Here is a 19,948-nt window from a genome sequence, read left to right as displayed (position 1 = left end):
CCCCCAGCCCAGTGCCGGGAAGGGGCGGCAGGGAGGTGTCCTGCCGCCCCAATTACTCTACCGATTACGGGCACCAGAGCGGGAAAGCGGCGGGAGGGGTAAGTAAACCCTCCTGCCGCTCTTAAAGGGACCCCCCCACCCAAACCGGACCGCCCCAGACCGGTCCGGAGGCTATTTTAATGGCCTCCAGACCGGTCCGGGCCCATCCCTAATGCCCCAACCTCCAAGCTGGGTATGGGCATGAGGATTTGTCCCTCTTGTACTGAGCCTCAAAGACAGTTGGAAAGCAGAGACGACTAGCTGCTGTATGAGCAATTATGAAGTCAGCTCAACATCTGGGGATCACAAAAGATGTGGTCTCCAGTAGTGAGCTGGTGAACATATTTATGCAGGGGTACAGACAGAGGAGGGAAGTCTGAAGAGCCACTCCTCACTTTAAAAAAAAAAATGGGAGAAGAAATATGTTTTGGGGATTGAAGATAAGGGTTATTAGGTTTGATAGGCAGCGTTCAGTAAAATGAGGGGGGAGTCTTCAAATGCTTAGTTGAGGATCTGTACTCCTCCTATGTAAGACTATGTAGACTCCTGGGGACAGTGCTTTTGCTAGTGGTGCTGTCAGACCTTGTATTTCCTAAACTTCATATACACTCTAGCTTGTATCTCGATAAGTAGAATCAGAATCATTTTATTTACGGCCATAAGCCAAATCTAGATTAGTGTGATACTTCCCTCTTAATGCATTCATGGTGGAGTGAGGATGTAAGAAAATCAGTTGCACAGAAAGGGGAAGTTTTTGTGATTTAGTTAGTAATAATAACTGACACAATGAAGTACTTCTTCCCTGATCATGTAGTTGGTTATGCCATGTTAATTCTGAATCACTGCAGGGGCAATATTTAATAAATGTTTTGATATTATATACTCCATGCTGCACAATTTATGTTTTGCTTCTTTAAAAAATTGAACAAACATGTCATGTTATTGTTCGCTATTGCATTGTACAGTCTGGTTGAACAATCAACCCTTATAAACTTAGAAGAATCTTCTAACACAGAAGTGAAGCTAATCCCCATCTCCATACCTTTAAAAAGTGGAGGGGAAATTACACTATTGTTGCTAAGATGTCATGAAATAGCTAAAATGTGGTTGGGACATTATCTGACTGAGTGTTCATGTAGAAAGGCCCAAAGTCATACTTTTAGAGCATTATTATTAGTTGCATTAGTGATTGATTGATTAAGTGCCATCAAGTCAGTGTCGACTCTTAGCGACCACATAGATAGATTCTCTCCAGGATGATCTGTCTTCAACTTGGCCTTCAAGGTCTTTCAGTGGTGCATTCATTGCTGCCATAACTGAGTCCATCCACCTTGCTGCTGGTCATCCTCTTCTTCTCTTTCCTTCAACTTTCCCCAGCATTATGGACGTCTCAAGGGAGCTGGATCTTCGCATAATGTGTCTGAAGTATAGTTTGAGCCTGGTCATTTGTGCCTCCAGTGAATATTCTGGATTGATTTGTTCAATGATCCCTTTGTTTGTTTTCCTGGCTGTCCATGGTATCCTCAAAAGTCTTCTCCAGCAGCAAAGTTAAAAGCATCAATGCTTTTTCTATCTTGCTTCTTCAAAGTCTAGCTTTCACATCCATAGAGTGTCATGGGAAAAACCATTGTCTGAACGATTCTAATCTTTGTAGGTATAGACACGTCACGGCATCTAAATATCCTTTCCTTCCAAGGCCTTCATTGCAACCCTACCAATACCAGTTGCTAGTCTGCGCGTATTTCTTGACTCCTGGATCCTTCACTGTTGATGGTCGATCCTAAAAGGCAAACGCTATCCACCACTTCAATGTCTTCATAGTCAATTCTGAGGCTGTTTGCTGTACCTGTTGCCATTAGTTTAGTCTTCTTTACATTTAGTCGTAGTCCCTTTTTTCCCAGTATGCGCCTTGATTTTTATTACTAGAGCTTGCAGATCGTCCGCATTCTCAGCTATCAGAGTGGTGTCATCAGCGTAGCACAGGTTATTGATGTTTCTTCCTCCAACTTTAAAACCACGCTCATCGTCTTCCAATCCAGCTTTTCTCAGTATATGTTAAGCATATAAGTAGAATAAATAGAAGGAGAGAGTATACAGCCTTGTCTACTCCTTTGTTGATCTGGAACCAGTCTGTTTCACCATGTTCCATCTGGACTGCGGCTTCCTGTCCTGTGTATAGGTTTCTCATGAGAATGATGAGATGTTCTGGGATGCCCATTTTCCTAAGGATATTCCACAACTTGACATGGTGAACACAATCAAAGGCTTTTCTGTAGTCAATAAAGCACATATTGACTTCTTTCTGGTATTCTTTGGCTTTCTCAATTTTCAATTATCCAGCATGCATCAGCAATTATGTCTCTTGTTCCCTGGCCTTTTCTGAAACCAGCTTGAACATCCAGCATTTCCCTTTCCACGCAAGACTCTAATCTGCATTGGATGATCCTGAACATTATTTTGCTAGCATGTGAAATTAAGGATACTAGCTGAACCCGCATAGAGCATCTGTGCAGTAGTTTACTTACTTTTTGGAGTTTTATTTTTTGGTGGGCAGGTCAGCTGCTGGGGAATGACACAGTACTCCCCCCCTTGCCCCATTGTCTCACCTTCCCCCTCCCTCTTGTCCCAGTGTCTTGCCTTCCCCCTCCCTCTCTTGCCCCATTGTTTCGCCTTCCCCCTCCCTCTTGTCCCATTGTCTTTCCTTCCCCCTCCCTCTCTTGCCCCATTGTTTCGCCTTCCCCCTCCCTCTTGCCCCATTGTCTCGCCTTCCACCCCTTTCCCTTGCCCCATGGTTTCACCTTCTACCCCTCCCTCTTGCCCCAGTGTCTCCCCTTCCATCCTCCCCATCTCTTGCCCCAGTGTTGTCCTTAAAAGCCCCCAGGGTTTTTAAAAAAATTATTTTGTTTTTTGGTGGACAGATCAGCTGCTGGGGAATGACAGTACTCCCCCCCCTTGCCCCATTGTCTCACCTTCCACCCCTCTCTCTTGCCCCAGTGTCTTGCCATCCATTCCCCCCACCTCTTGCCCCACTGTTGGCCCGTGAAGTTCCTGTTGAGTGTTGAGTGTGGCTACTGTTGGCCTCTTCCCCCCGCCATCAGTACTTTGGGGGGGGATGGGGGGGGGAGTCATGATTGTTTTCCCTCACAGTCTGGCTCTCCGTAGCTTTGTCCCCCTGCCCAGCCCTTCAGTCCCCCCACCCGCCTGTTACTCTACCATGGTCCATTTTTCTTTGTCAATCTTTATCAAGTCCCTCAGTCTCCATCTCTACTGTGCAGATACTGTGGCAGATACAGTGAGTGGCCAACCGTTAACTGCTCCCTTTTGCTGCACGCCTGTCAAATGTCTCCAGCGTCACGTGTCCCCCTACTGGCTCCCTCTCGTGACCCCCTCCTTCTCTCTCCCTCTCCCTCTGCGCTCTTCCCACGGGCTCTTCCTCAGGCCGGGCCCAGCCTTTCATTGCTGGGGCCATGGCACGGCCTCCCCACCGCCTCAGTGCTGCTGGGTCCAGCGGCTCTGACTGGCAGGTCCATTTCGCCCGGCCGCCAAAACCTGCCGCTGCCGCTGCCACTGGCCTCCAGGGCCAGGCCCACCGCCATAGCTTGCCTGGGTACGCTTTAGCCAATCAGGCGCCTCCACCGCCCAGCCAATTAGCTGGGCACAGGGATGCACATTCTAAGGCACACCCAGGAGAATTAATATAATAGATTGTGTGATGGTTTGCACAATCCATTAAGTCTCCTTTCTTTGGTATCAGTATGGAGACTGACCTCTTCTAATCTGTTGGCCACTGTGTCGTTCTCAAAATTTGCTGACATAGTTTGGTTAGAGCCTTGACTGTTTCTTCTTCTCTTGCCTGCCATATTTCTGAAGCTATTCCATCAATTCCTGTAGCCTTCCGAATTGGTAATGACAGGAGTGGTGATCTAACTTCCTGTACTAGAAGTTCTTGCGAGCAGGGAATATCTTCTAGAGTATCTTGGATGTTGACATCCCTGCTGTACAGATTTTCAGTATACTCCTTCCATCTCTGATCTTCTCAGAATCAGTTACTATCTGTCCTTTGGCATCCCTTAACATATCAATTTGAAGTTGGAACCTCCCTCTGAGTTCAGAGATCTTTTGGAAAACTTGCCTTGTTGATTAGTATCTTGCCTTTATTCCAAAAAGACCAGAGCGATGTTTTATCCTCACAAACAACTTTGCACAGTAAGCAAGACAAAGAAATAGCTCTTATACTCATGCTCAAGTTCAGCACACTGGGAATCAACAGGCAATGGACAACAGGATCATGAATGCCTCACTCCTGGCCTTCATACTTGCAGTAAGAGCTAAACAGTTTAAACAGGTAAATTTAAAAGTGTGCACAACTGATATCGCATGATTCTTATATCTTGAAATCGGGATAAAGATAGGGTAATTCTAAATGCGCACAAAAAAGACTGGGTAATTTTAACTGCACACACATATGTTTCAATGGGCCAGTTCAGATGCTCGTCTGCCAGCATACGTGATTAGGACGGACTTGGGCTGAGAGCACATCCACCCTGATATCACTGCAAGGCACCCCAATATGCTGTCGACGTATCCCTTAATTGTGTGAGGGGCATCTTCATCTGAATCACCATTCTACTGGGTATTTTGCACGTAGTGGGGTGATTCAGATTAACGCCCCCTCACAAGATTCATCCTCACAGCACATCAGGGTGTCCTGCTCTCAGCGCATCCCTGTCCCGATCATGTATGCCAGCGGACAATTGTCTGAACTGGCCCAGTGTGTATTTGTACCATATAAATGCTTCAAAAACATGGAGTCTCAGGGTGATCAGGCTGACATAATCCCTTTGCCCAACAGCTGTTTGACTTTTGTTAGACTTCTATACATAGATCTATCATGTAGCTTTGGGACCGTCACGGAACCCTTTCTCAAGATCAGGAGAAAGGGCTCAAAACAGGAGAGGGGAGGAAGCCTCAAAATGCTTACCTCCCCTGCAGACAATAGGGATGTGCACGAACCGGTTTGGAGGCCATGTTGGAGGCCTCCGAACCAGTTCGGAGCTGGACCGGTCCGGTGGTCCGGCACCGAGGGGGGGTCTACCTTTAAGTGCGGAGGGGTATGCGTGCTGCTCTTACGGAGACTTCCGAGTAACGACGGGGGCAGGGGTGGCAGCGAGGAACGCTGCCGCCCCCAAAACTTTGCTTTAAACTGCAGCGCCAGAGGGGGAAGAGCGGCGGGAGGGGTAAGTTCTACCCCTCCGCCCTTAAAGGTAGACCCCTCCTCGGTGCCGGTCCGGACCGATGCACATCCCTAGCAGACAATCTCCCTGCTTTTGCTGGGTGGCGGATCACCCGCCCAGATGACTGTTCACTGCTCCCGACAACACAGAGGTTTGGGGGCTGAGAGGTCCCTGGAATTCTCATAATTCACTTCACAAGTGTGTGGTACATTATGGGGAGCCTCCCAATGCAGGCTGGGAGGCTACTCATGTGTCAGTGCTACGCAGCATCGACACGCGATCAGTTAGCTAAGGAGAGTGTGCTCTTGCCCTTAACCCTGGCTAAAAGCCAGGGTTTCCTACATGGTTTGCCTCTGCACCGCCACTGGGAGCTGCACGGCTCCCAGCAGTTTACACACGCAGCAAAGATTGGGCTTGGCTGCACGTGTGAACAGCCTCACTGTGAGCTGCATAGCCAAATGCAGATTTAAACCTGGAATTGTCAGATCCAAACCCTGCCTCTCTCCGATTACAAAACAAAAATAAGGACTATTGGATTGGAATGGATGTGTCAGTCATGTAGCCCAGCACTCTGCCCTATAACAAAGTTATTTATATACCAACTCATGCACTCAGGTCAGTCACACAATTAAAAACTGTGTTCTACCCGGGTTTGGGAGCTGTGTGTACTCCCAGTTTTTGGTTGTGTAGAAGCAAGGTAAGATGAAAACCTGGGTAGAAGTGATTAAGTAGAAGCAAAGTAGGAGGAAAAACTACCCAGGTTTTCCTCCTAACTTGCTTCCACACTCCTAAAAATTGGAAGCACACATACCTCCCAAACCCAAACAGTTTAAAAACAGTTGTTGGTTGTGTGAATTACCTCAATAACTCATATCTGAATTTTACTCATTACCTCTGTATCTTGCTCTTTGTCCAAGTTGCTCAGAACAATTTTATCCTTACAACAACCCTGTGAGGTAGGTTAGACTGACAAACTGTGAATGCTGTTGAAACTGATGAGGCATGTTCAAACGGAATGCAGATTTTAGCCAGTAGATTTTTCATTCAAAATATAAAATATGATTTAAAAGATCTCTGGTGAAACAGCCTAGAAGTAGGACACTTCATCCTGATTACAGTGGTCTAACATTAGGAAAGAACAAAACAATATATCATCAGTGGTTCCTGCATAATTCAAACAATATTTCAGTCAAAGCAACTAGACGACTCAAGTAAGTGAGGCATGGAATGTGCTACAGAGGAAGGCAAGAGAATTTCTTGCTTGCCAAACTGAACTAAAGAAAATTTCCTTCCTAATTCCAAAAACAATGATGATTTAGTGACTAAACTGATGCATGATGCTGGTCACACATTCAATTTAGTCTTTTGTTCTGATCAGGTTGGTGTTCTGCGGATGAGGACTCCTGTCATCTCCACATTGTCATGGAAGAATCACCAGATAGGACTTGCAACAAGAAATGAGCCAGTGTGGTATAGTGAGTAGAGTGCTGTGCTGGACTAGGATGGGAAGACCCGAGTTCAAATCCCCTATCAGTCATGAAGCTCGCTGGGTGACTGGACTAGTCATATCTCATGGCCTAACCTACCTCACAGGGTTTTTGTGACTATAAACATTACCATGAACACTGCTTTGGGCTCCTTGGAGGAAGAGCGGGATATAAATGTATAAAGAGTGGGATATAAATATATATTAACCCCTGCTAACTTGGCAAAGAGGCACCTATTAATGTGGTGATTCTCTTTATTTAGCAGGGGGAGAGTAACTGGCCCTATCCACCCCCAGCACAGTACCTCCGGTGACGGTTGCTGGTGTGTATCTTATGTTTCTTTTTAGATTGTAAGCCCTTTGGGGACAGGGAGCCTTCTTATTTATTTATTATTTCTCTGTGTAAACTGCTCTGAGCCATTTTTGGAAGGGCGGTATAGAAATTGAATGAATGAATGAATGAGTGAACACATAAAATAATATAAAAACCCACCTCTGCAGGAGTGAAGGACCTATTAGGTTGGTTCGTCTGAGAAGGTTACTGGATCCAATAGGATTCCAAGAAGCCTTGGAAGGATTTAGAGCTGGCTCTGCTAGTGATTCTGTCAATCCTCTGGTGCAAACATGGAATAATGATCTCACTAGAGCAGTAGACATAATCGCTGCTAAGCATCCTCTCCAACTTGCTTCAAAGTCAGCCCCTGTTATTCGGAAGAACTATAGGAGCTGAAGTGAGGTAGACGTGGCAGAAGTGGAAGAAGACTTGGTGCAAATCTGACAGCTCACAACACAGAGCACATTTGAAGATCTATGCTCTGACAGCATGTTATTTTGCAGATAAAATATGTCGTATTCAGGCCGAACTGGATTCCATAGTTACCGCAGGGTCTACTGTGGAGGTGTCCAGCAACTCCTCTTACAGGATTAGATTGGATCACTTTCAGTTTGTGATTCCTGATGTGGACAAACTGCTTTGGACTGTGCATCTACTCTTGATCCTTGTCCAACTTGGATTATCTCATCTAGTAACCGTATTATCAGAGAGGGTCTGGTAAATATTATAAATTCCTCTCTGAGGGAAGGCAGGATGCCTCCTTGTCTTAAAAAGCAAAGGAAAGATTGTGCCATTGAGTCAGTGTTGATTCCTGGCGACTAGAGCCACGTGGTTTTCTTGGTAGAATACCAAGCAGTGGTTTACCATTGCCTTCCTCCCATGCAGTATGAGATTATGCTTTTGCCATTGTCACTGAAGTGAGGAGGCTATTAAGAAACCTGCATTGGACCCCTCAGAGTTAGCTAATTACAGACCTGTTTCTAATCTTCCATGGTTGGGCTAGGTGATTGAGTGGGTGGTGGCTTCTCAGCTCCAGGCAGTTTTGGATGATGCAGATTATCTAGACCCATTTCAAACTTGCTTTTGAGTGGGCTATGGGGTTTAGACTGCCTTGGTCATCCTGATGGATGGTTTCCAACAGGCTATCGACAGAGGGAGTGAGACTCTGCTGATCCTTTTGGATCTCTCAGCTGCTTTCGATACCATCAACCATGGTATCAGTCTGGATCGCCTGAGGAGTGTGGGGTTGGGTGGCACTGTTTTACAGTGGTTCCATTCCAACCTCTCTGGAAAATTCCAGATGGTGTTGCTTGGAGACTGCTGCTCTGCAAAGCAAGAACTAAGGTATGGAGTTCCACAAAGCTCCATACTATGATACTTTAATATCTACATGAAACCACTGGGAGAGATCATTAGGAGGTTTGGTGCAGGGTGTTATCAATATGCTGATGACATCCAAATCTATTTCTCCATGTCAGCCTCATCAGGAAACGGCATAACCTCCTTCCCTACATGCCTGCTTTGAGGTGGTAATGGGCTGGATGAGGGATAAGAAACTGAAGTTGGCTCCAAATAAGACATAGGTACTGACTGTGGAGGTCAGGACCTGAGAGATGGTTTCGATCTTCCTGTTCTGGATGGGGTAACACTCCCCATGAAAGGTCAAGTACTTAGCTTGGGAGTGCTCCTGGATCCAAAACTCTCTCTGGTTTTAACCAGAGAGGTAGTGACCAGGAGTGTGTTTTATCAGCTTCAGCTGATGCATCTGCTATGTCCATTTCTGGAAGTAAATGACCTTAAAACAGTGGTGCATGTGCTGGTAACCTCCAGGCTTGATTATTGTAATGCTACTCTACATGGGGCTGCCTTTGTATGTAGTTCGGAAACTACAATTAGTACAGAGTCAGGCAGCCAGACTGGTCTTTGGGACAACCCAAAGGTACCATATAACACCAATTTTAAAAGAACTGCACTGGCTGCCGATATGTTTCTGCGCAAAACTACAAAGTGCTGGTTATTACCTAAAAATCCTTAATGGCTTGGGCCCAGAGTATTTAAGAGAGCACCTTCTTGCTCATGAACCCTGCCGCCTATTAAGATCTTCTGGAGAGGTCCGATTATGGTTTCTGCAGGCTCATTTGGTGGCATCTCTGGACCGGGCCTTCTCTGTGGCTGCCCTGGGGCTTTGGAATATGCTCCCTGTAGAAATAAGAGCATCTCCTTCTCTGTTTGCTTTTAGGAAGACCCTCAATACACACACCTCTTTTCTCAGGCTTTTAACTGAAATTAATTTTAAACTGTTTAATTCATTTTTATGTTATGAGATTGTTTTTTACTGTATTTTGCTAAATTTTAACTGTTTTTACCCTGTTTAATATTGTGTTTTAAATTTTGTACACCGCCTAGAGATGTACATATCAGGCAGTATAAAAATATGATAATAAACAAATCACTAAATAAACAAACCTTTTTATTTACATGAAAAACACTCCATCCAAATGGAGACCTAATTGCATACACTCATGATCAAACTGATTCACTCTAAATTAATCTGGAATAATTATTTCCCTCTGACTTGGTCCTGAAAACCACAGGTTAAAATATTTCCCTTGCCTTATGTTTTTTAGAAGACTTTATTCTCTGACTCCACTTTTTCAGTATGATAGAATGATGGAAATGTGTGATACCCAGTCCACTTTAGGTGTCTTGATTACATGCCTTAAGTGCATCTCACATTCAATTTCTGTTCTAAATAAAGTGTGTCATAAAGGTGTTATCTTGCTTCCTGATGCATTTGAACATTTACTACTACTTCCTTAATGTATCTAGGCTTTTTGCTTCAATGGAAAACCTTGCATGACAAAAAAATGTGCAGCACTGAGCACATTGTGCAGATGTGGAGATGAGTCATGGATTTAACTGGAATCTTAAAAGTAGTACTTTTATTAGATAACTACAATCCTGCACTCAGTTACACACACATTTAGTCCCACAGAAGTCAATGAGTTAAAAAAACATACAACTGAGCACCAGGCTACAGCTGAGGTTTTCCACCAACATCCTCCCCTCCCCTGGGGTAATGAAAGGAGAAAACCTAGTTCCAATTCTCTTTTAAATTCTCATATATATATATATATATATATATATGGAATATATGCAGTATTTAAAGTTATTTCCTCATAAGGGATGTCTGGCTCTGGATAGAACAGGAGATATTTGCACTGGCTTCATATTTCACAGAGAAATTGCACTGAAATGAATTTTACAGTGGCACTTTAGAGATCTGACATCATGTATATGGTTGAATACTAATAAAGCCATCCATTTCCAGCCCAGATTTCATTAAGAAAACACCACATGGGGGGGGCTAAGAAGAGATTGATTCTCCTCTTTCTCTTTTATTCTTTAGCAGCCTGAACACTCTTCTCCTTTGATGGATACCTGTCAACCATAGGCTGATTAGTACTGTATTGCTCACTTTAAAAACATAGCAAGCAGAAACAAACAGCAGAGATATGGCATCCTTTCACCAGTGGCTCTCATGCAAGCAAACCATACAACAGGAAAAACCAATTATATTTGAGAGTTTTGCTCAAATAACATTGAAAATTGTCAACAATGGTTATTTCTGAAGACTATTTCTTCACTACACACAGAGTTCTGCAAAGAATGCTAGCGTTTCCTGTGGAAACTAATTCTGTCTTTCGGTTTTTGCCAAAAACATCCCACATTTCCCCCCTTTTTATGTGTGCTTTTCTAAAACAGAAACTTAAAAATAGGTACAACATGGCATTCTGACAACAGCCATAATAAAGTGTTTGCCTCATTTACCACCATCAGGAGAGGAAACTAAAGGATTAAAAAAACACACACACATTTTAGCAGGCGCTTCAAGAACCAAGACAAGCTTTTACTCCACAAAAAGGTGGCTTGGATGTCTGTCATGAGTTATAAAGGAAAGGGAGGAAGAAGTGATTCCACCTCTGTTTTATTCATTCTCTCTCTCACTCACACACACACACTTCCCCTATCCCCCTTCTATTTTGCGTGGCTTTCCTGCTGTGAGTGGTGTCAATCCCATTTTGGGTATCCAATTTTATTCAGCACCCCCTTGTTGGCAGGAAACTGCTCCACGAACAGAAAGCTTTGGGAAAAGAAGAAGGTAAGGGAGCAGAAGAGAGCAGAAATGCAAGCAACAAGAGGAAGCAGCGGCGGGGAGCTGTTGCTGCTGGTGTGGACCTCCCTCTGTTCAAAGAGCCCCTCAGCTGCGGCGTTACTATAGAGACATCACCGCTAAACCCTTTCTCGTCAGGGCGAGTCTCTCCCGCAGACCGTGGGGTGGGGAGGCGGGAGTCCCAACCAAGGCTTGCTTGTTTCTGCGCCTTCTCTGCCTCCTTCCCAAATAGACAACTGAAGGGGGCGGAAGCCCCAATGCAAACTTGTGGCAGCCACTCGAGCCTCGCCTCTAGGGAGGTCTCTCTTCCCTCAGGTGGAACTTGCACTCACCCTGACAAGGCTCTCCGCTCCTCCGCCGCCTCCAGGGACTCCTCGCCGCGGCGCTGCAAGCTGCTGTCGCTGTCTGGCTCCAGCAGAACGCGGCCCGGGCGGGCTTGGGGACGCGGGCGCCGGCTTCTAAGGCTGCTTGCGTCACAATAAAGCCGAGGCCATTCCCCACGCCGGGAATTCGGGGGGCTGGGGAGAAGGGAGGGGGTGCCACGTGACTTCAAAGAGAGGCCGGGGGAGGAGGAGGAGGAGGAGGAGAGGTGGCAGTGTGGTTGTAGTGGTGGCTGTGAAGTGGACGCGCGCTTGCTGCTCCTTCTGGCTCTGCACTGAGCCTGAGCGTCTGGAGCTTCCCCACCCAGCCAGCCCTTGATGCTGAGTGGTGGCCCCCCTCAGCCCCCTCCGTCAGCCGCCCCTCACTGGCCACGCGCTCCTAGTCTCTCCTGCTCATTCGCCTGCTTCTCACTCTCCCCCCCCACCTCACTCATTTCCCCCGACACACGTTCTGTCCCTCTTTCTTGTCTTTCTCATTCTTTTTCTCTCTTCAGCTCTTCTTTGACGCACATTACTCTCCCTTCACCTTCTCCGCTCTCAAACCCGCCCCCCTCATGTTTCTCTCTCATACATTTTCTCTCTTCTGTCATTCAACTCCCCCACCCACCCACGCAAGTTCCTGCCCCATTCACACCCCGTAGTTCCTTTTTAGGCATTTTCCTTAAAAAAAAAAAAAAAAAAAAGTGGCCCCCCCCCCGCTTTTCCTTTAATTTCTCATTCGGTTTTTACTGCTGTCTCTCAAACCTGCTTGTTGAAAAGTCTTTTGTCCCCCATCCCCTCCCCTTTTTTTTGGACACTTACAAGAACTTTTACTAGATTAAAACTGCAAGAATAAAAGTCTCTGCCAATGTGTCACATTTATTTGTGGAGCTGAGGAGCTATAGGGATCTGAAGTTAGGAACACTTTTTAAAAGTGGTGATTCTCTTTACTGGGGGGGGGAGCAACTGGCCATATCCATCCCCAGCACAGCATCCCTCGCCTCCAGTGGCTGTTGCTGGGGTCTATCTTATGTTTCTTTTTTAGATTGTGAGCCCTTTGGGGACAGGGAGCCATTCTATCTATCTATCTATCTATCTATCTATCTATCTATCTATCTATCTATCTATCTCTATGTAAACCACTTTGGGAACTTTTTTTGAAAGTTTTTTTGTTGTGTTTTTTAATATTCCAATGTAATTAGGTCCAATGAAGATAAAACATTCTAGAGATAGAAGCAGCTGTTTAAAACAACAGACATACCTTAACCCTAATTCACTAGTTAAGAGTATAATTACCAGTGTATTTTTAATTAAGGATTTGGTCCTCCATCCAAAAATTGACAGAGATGTCCAGGGCTGGCCTCAGCTGTTAGGAACTGACTGTTTTGGCCAATGTCCAGAACAGCCTTCTTCCCAAATGTCAATTGAATCATATAATGTTGTGGCTTCAAATGCCATAGCAGCAGTTTTCAGGAGGGGCTCCTTATCAGCTTCACAGTGGCTCTAGATAATCCATACAGTATCCTCAGAGGTGTATCTAGGGAAAATAGCGCCTAGGACAAGCACTGAGATTGTGCCCCCTGTCCAAACATCTGACACCCATCTTTCAAATAACTTTACCATAATATCAGCTGAAAAATACAAGTCGAGCTCTTTAATCTTTTAATATTTCAAAAACTATTTAGCAGTGGATGCAGCCAGACCAAAAAATGCTGGAAAACTACAAATTTCAGTATGCTGAGGCTCATGAAATACCCAAATATTACTACTACTACTACTAATAATAATAATAATAATAATTTGATTTCTATACCGCCCTTCCAAAAATGGCTCAGGGCAGTTTACACAGAGATATAATAAATAAATAAGATAGATCCCTGTCCCCAAAGGGCTCACAATCTAAAAAGAAACATAAGATACACACCAGCAACAGTCACTGGAGGTACTGTGCTGGGGAGGGATAGGGACAGTTATTCTCCCCCTGCTAAATAAAGAGAATCACCACGTTCAAAGGTGCCTCTTTGCCAAGTTAGCAGGGGCTTGGAGGTGTACTTTGAAAACTAAACAGAAGTGCCTGTCTAATTCTCTACCATGCATTGTAGCATCACTATTACATAAGTTTTAAAAATAAATGGAGAATTTGGCTTTCCCCAGATACTCTGAAAATAATTAAAGGATATGCAGAGTAAACTGTGTCACTGCTTGGAATATATTATAGTATTTCAGAAAGACAGTTAAAATGAGAGAAAGAGAGCAAGAAACTCCCAATGGGCCTTAATACTAAGGATTTCACACTGATTCAAAGACAAACTCACCATTAATAGCCATATTATTAAGACATCACATTTAACTCACTTATCACATGAAGCAAAGTAAGGGCAAATGAATACAATCCTAGCTCATAAGCTTCAGCTCAGTATTCACAAGCCATGATTCTCTGTACATAGTACCAAACTGAATATGTGTACAGTGACTTGTATTATATTAAATTTATTTATTTTTTAACCTGTAGCCACTTTGGGGGGCTTCCTAAAAGCCGTTGGGGGGGGTCTGCAAAGGTTTCCCCTTCCCCCACAGGCCTCTAGGGCCTCACAGGGACTATTTGAGCATGTGTGGTGGCCATTTTTTAAAATAACCTTTTTTTTAAAATGGCCACTGAAAACAAAATGGCCACCACGCATGCTCAAATGGCCTCTGCGAGGCCTGGCATGGCCTAGGGCCTCACAGAGGCCATTTGAGCATGCGTGGTGGCCATTTTGTTTTCGGCGGCCATTTTTTAATTTTAAAAAATGGCACCCCCCCTTCAAGTGGTGCCCGGGGCACATGCCCTGCCTGCCCCCCCCACCCCCAGATATGCTCCTGAGCATCCTAGACTTAGAGCTGGTGCCGCACTGGGGAAACCAGATGGCAGTCTAGAGCATGGATGTTCATGAACAGGATCACACGCTGACTGTCTATATGCATTGATACTGTAACCACCATTCACTTCCATTCTGCAGCCATGTTTTCATTTTCAAGAAGTCACAATGCCACTTTTACAGCGATTTTCTCAACAAGTTACAATTCTAGTTTTTCAGCCCTTCTCTCATATCATGCTGCAAAGAAACTACAACTGTAGGAAGTGCATACAAACCTTACAAACTCCTGTCTTGACACTATTTTAGCTTCCTTTTTTTTTTTTTGAGATGGGTGCACAAAGAGGAGGGAGAGTCTTCCATTCATTCCCCTACCCTCTCTTGCCTCCTGTTGTTCCATATCCCCTTGTGTATGCAGATCTGTGCTGAAATGATTCAGCATCCCATGATGCCTACACTATAGTGGTACAGTGCAATATATTGAAGAAAACCATGTCACATAACGTAAGCAACAAGGCCCTGATTCTCAGTGCCTCTAGCTGGAATATCAATCATATACTTTTAAAATAAATGTTTCAAAGAACAACTAAAGTTTGATTGCCTTAGGAAAGCTCATGCGACATTAATACAGTTTTTGTGTGCCACTGCTTTTTTGTTCCTACAAACTCCTTTTCAGGAAACTATCAGTGATGTAATCCAAATGGGATTATAAATGGTAGTTGTCATACTTTAAAGGCTGGGGTTTTTTTGGTCTGACTCCCCTTTCCAGGTTGCTGTCATGGATATTCTCCATGTATAGCAACTGGTCTTTGAAAATCTGGCAATTCTCACCCTCAGTCACTGATACCATAATAATATCAAAACTCCCACTGGGTTTTAATAAAATGGGATTCTCAGCCTTTTCAAAGGCTTCCTTCCCCAACAATTTGAGAAATGGTACCACAGAGAAGAAGAAGCTGGCTCCAAGCCTCTCTTAAACTGATATCAGAAAGAGTTAATAAAACTTTTAGTACAAAGTAAAACATATCTTCTTGCCAGATCAGATCATAAATAAAAGGAGTTTATTTCCAGCTGCAGTTAATGAACAGATGAGGATGATACTGCTTTGTTTGCTTCCAAATAAATATTGACTCTTTTGTTTATTTTGTACAATTTATCTAATATATCACTAATGGCTGTTTAAATGAAGTCATTTAAGGTGACTATAGAGGGATAAATAAATGGGAAGGAATTCTATCCTTCCCCACACACCCCATCTGCCCTGTTATAGTTAATGTTAACATCCACTAGCATCCGTTAACATCCACTAACTTTCATCTCTACAATTCAGGATTGGCAGAATAGTTCTTAACATTTACAGCCATCCTGGCAAATGTGTTTTTCATGAAGATAGTTTGATGGCGGGGGGGGGGCAGAATCCACCTCATATTCTATATTATTCTATATTTATATTTAATACTAATGTTAATTTATACCAATTAATTGCAACTAATAATGCTTCTCTATAATTAGGGAGGATATAACCAAAGAAAACAAAGATGCTTGAAAAATATCAGTTTTCATTTTTATAAAAGTAAATATTCCAGCTTCACAGTTAAAATAGTTGAATCTCAGAATATGGAGCACTTTATGTGCTAAAGTGTCAGAAACTGCAAGAGTGCATATAAGACTTAATTTGAGTAAGGGTTCACCAGGACTTCACCCTGAAAATGTTTCCCTTGCCAGATTACCTAGATCATACATATTAATAATAAAGAAGATACTTTGTTAATGAACCAAGAGCCTTTCTTAGTAACCACAATCAAGCCCACCCACAGGGCAAAGAAACTTTCAAAGCATGCCTGAGTCTGGGCCCTATTCGCTTTAGAAATTAAGAATTGGGTCTCTGTGTATTTTCTACTGGTCAGGCGATATATGCTTCTAGGAGCTCTGAAATCCTCCCTGTTGGTTGAACGACTTTCTCTGCTATGTTTCTCTGGTCATTTAACAGCAACAAAACCAGCAACCACAAAACAAGCTGTCTAGCACATTTCCCTTACACCTGGTAAGTGAGTTTAAACTTCTTAGCCAGTTTAAATGGATATGATATCGTCAGCGACCATCATCACTTCAGTCTTTTTCTAGTCATGTAAATGCTGTTTATAATGAAGGTATCACCTATATCGGGCAGCAGTGATATAGGAAGGTGCTGAAAGGCATAATTTCATATGGTGTGGGAAATAGCAATGGTAAACCCCTCCAGTATTCTACCAAAGAAAACCACATGGCTCTGTGGGCGCCAGGAGTTGACACTGACTTGAGGGCAAAACTTTACTTTTACCTAATGAAGGTATGCAGTACAATGTGTGTAGTAGCATTATATATGTTTATGTAATGTGATGGCAACACTGTACAAACGTATGTGCCTCTATCAAAGTACTGAGAGCCTGAGTACTCAGGGGTGTAACTATAACAGGGCAAGGAGAGACAGTTGTCTGGGGGCCCACTGCCTTGGGGGGCCCCCCAGAGGCAAGTCACATGACTGACTCCTGCAGCTGCGCACCCACCCGGGCTTCCTTCAGTTGTATTCATCCTCCAAAATTGATGTGGTTGTTAAGACCTGGAGCTCCCAGAACAGAATGTCTTTCTCTAGTACCATTAAATGACTTGCATCACCCACAATTTACAAAACTTTTTAAAAATAAATTTAGGTTGATGTTCTATTGTGCCACATAGGAGATAGATAGATAGATAGATAGATAGATAGATAGATAGATAGATAGATAGATAGATAGATGCTTTTTGTTACCACTATTCAGCCTCATTTAAGATTTCTTTACTTCATGAGCTGGGCTTCAGTGGGGCGGGGGCATTTTAAAATCTTGTCTCTGGGCCCACTCCAACCTTGCTACACCCCTGTGGGTGCTCTCAAGGCACAGTGACTAGATAGGGTTGGCTGGTTTGGGGGATTATTGTATAATCTAGCCTGCTCCCCCAAACACAGGCAGATAGCTAGGCTATATAACAAAATAAGCATCCGATAAGTATTAGTAAAGTTTCCCAGTTATGGAGCACCTCCACTTGGGTGGTATGATGTTATCAGCTGTAGAATGAGGAACAAATTTGAATTTCCAAAGATCTCCTCATGAGGCACATTGGCTTTGGTACTTTGCTTTCTGGAACATGAATGAGATAACAATATAATGAAAGTTATATGGAATACACATGGTGGCCTATTGCTTCTCTGAGAAGCGATTGGCCAGAACATTACATATAAAAGTCCAAGAGAGATGCAAGGTTAAAATATTAAACATTTTTCTCACAACTTCTTCTAAAGAAGAAACTGTACATAAAAATGTTTCCACACAATCTTGAACAGTCTGTGAGCTAGATAAAATTATTTTCAATCAAAATAAATTTGCCAGGTGCGGAGCCAGCTGAGCAGCAGCCTGGGTCCAGCCTCGCCTAGCGGCCCCTCTGATGACATCCTGTGCATATGACGTCATGTGCATGGGGCGTGCCCCAAGAGAAATCCCCTCCCCACCCAAGAGTGAGCACTTGCCCATCCTTTTCAGGCAGCATTTGCTGTCTGAAAACATCTATTCCCCTTTCTCTCTTGCTCAGGGCTCTTAGTAGCCTGGGCATGGGAGTGGGGGTTCATTTGGGGCTCTTCTGGAGCCTAAGCCATGCCCCCTGCAGCTTCAGCAGCCCCTACCATTGGTGGCCTGGGTTCTTTGAACCCGTTTGCACAATGGTGGCTACACCCCTGAAATTTGCACTAGCCGGCCCTCTCAGGGCTAGAATATTAGACTTGTGAGATATTTCCACAGATCCTGTCCTTGCCATTGGCTCAGGAGTCACTATTTTTTTTGTGGGGGGGGGAGGGCATTCTAAAACCAGGTGCATTGTACCTGGGTGGACAACTGGGAGTTCATCAGCTAGTGATACCACCCGGCACTGAAGCGCTCTAAAGCCACACACCCTTGTGTCCCTAGGTACAGCATTTGTGTGAGGAGGGTAGCACTCAGTCCGAGGCATTCCAGGGTTCTATTCCAGTTTCTATTCCTATTCCAGGGTTCACACATTACACTGTACAGATAAGGTAAGGTAAAGTGTGTCATTGAGTCGATTTTGACTCCTGGCACCCACAGAGCCCTGAGGTTTTCTTTGGTAGAATACAGGAGGGGTTTACCATTGCCTCCTTCCGCGCAGTATGAGATGATGCCTTTCAGCATCTTCCTATATCACTGTTGCCCAATATAGGTGTTTTCCATAGTCTGGGAAACCTGCCAGCGGGGATTTGAACCGGCAGCCTCTTGCTTGCTAGGCAAGTCATTTCCCCACTGCACCATTACATAGGCATACATGTTTTTTGTGCATACTGCTGAAGACACAATGACTGACACGATGCACAAGGGTAAATGGGGCCAGAAGTCATCAGTGGCAGCACTGCTGCTGTGTAAGCAGCGGAGGAGCAGTGGAAGCAGCCGTGCAGCTGCTTTGACCACAGTTGTGCAAGCTGCATCATTGCCGTTACTCCCATTGTGTTGAATGGGAGAAACTGTGGGGCACAACTTGCATACCCACCAGTTGGGACAGTGGTACTGCTGCTTGCATGTACATAGCAGTGGCAATGCCAATGCCTTCTAGCCCCACTAGCCTTACATAACATGTCAGTCATTGTACAATTGTGAATAATGTCCATTTGTACCAGATCAACAATCTGGATATGCTGCACACCGATTCTATGTGCATAAAACATACCGTGCAAATAACCTTGACATTGCACAAAGGAAGTGTCACCAGGTCCAGCACTGCCCTCCTCAGAGAAATGTTGTACCTATCTTTGTGAGAGGTGTGACTAGTGTGTTGGCACCAAGTGAAGTTGAATAGCTTGCATGCTCTTCTTCATTATCAACCTGGGTACACAATCCCTGGCTTTAACATGGCTGAAGAAAGCAACTATCTCACAGCATCGGTACGGCATCTGTAAAATGACAATAATGATTCCTAATCTCCAAAGGGTAGTGAGAAGATACTGTGCAAATTAAAGCAGTTCAACATAATCTAGTTTTTATTTGAAAGTGAGAATGAACATGAGAGGCCTGTTGCCTGCATGTCTGTTTGTGAGTTTCCCAAAGGCATCTGGCTAGTTGTTTCTTTTTTTTAATGCAGAATGCTCAACAAGATGGACTTTGGTCTGATCTTACAGTATGTTCTCATACTGCACCATTTTATAAAACATTAATGGCATAGCTGTATGCATTGGACTAAAAATACCTGAAAATACTAAACAGAATTCATACACATCTGTTTAAAATAAAGCCATGTTTTTTGGCTTTGTTAAAACCTTGGAAAGCACACACCATACTTCCTTCCAGAAGACACAGATGGAATTGGTGCCACCAATGTAATGTATGAAACACATTTCCATTAAACTAATTTTAACTCTCTTTGTTAGAAAACTATATTTTATTTTATTGTGCTG

General features: G+C 44.0%; 1 protein-coding gene across 7 annotated transcripts in view; it reads right to left on the bottom strand.

Moving 5' to 3' along the window:
• SNCAIP (synuclein alpha interacting protein) overlaps positions 1-12,213 on the bottom strand; it is a 143,275-nt gene extending 131,062 nt beyond the window's left edge. For 5 of the 7 annotated variants that reach the window (XM_053301391.1, XM_053301390.1, XM_053301393.1 and 2 more), the window contains exon 1: positions 11,600-12,212. The gene's annotated coding sequence lies outside the window, so the exon portion shown is untranslated. Of the gene's footprint in view, positions 1-11,599 lie in introns of all 7 variants that reach the window. The other 2 variants (XR_008317413.1, XR_008317414.1) reach the window with 1 other exon arrangement.
• Between the last annotated feature and the right edge of the window lie 7,735 nt (positions 12,214-19,948).

The sequence above is a fragment of the Hemicordylus capensis genome, chromosome 2 (genome assembly GCF_027244095.1).
Source record: "Hemicordylus capensis ecotype Gifberg chromosome 2, rHemCap1.1.pri, whole genome shotgun sequence".
In the NCBI taxonomy this organism is placed as follows: Eukaryota; Metazoa; Chordata; class Lepidosauria; order Squamata; family Cordylidae; genus Hemicordylus; species Hemicordylus capensis.
The sequence above is the reverse complement of the archived record's forward strand: the minus strand, read 5'-3'. Positions and strand labels throughout refer to the sequence as shown.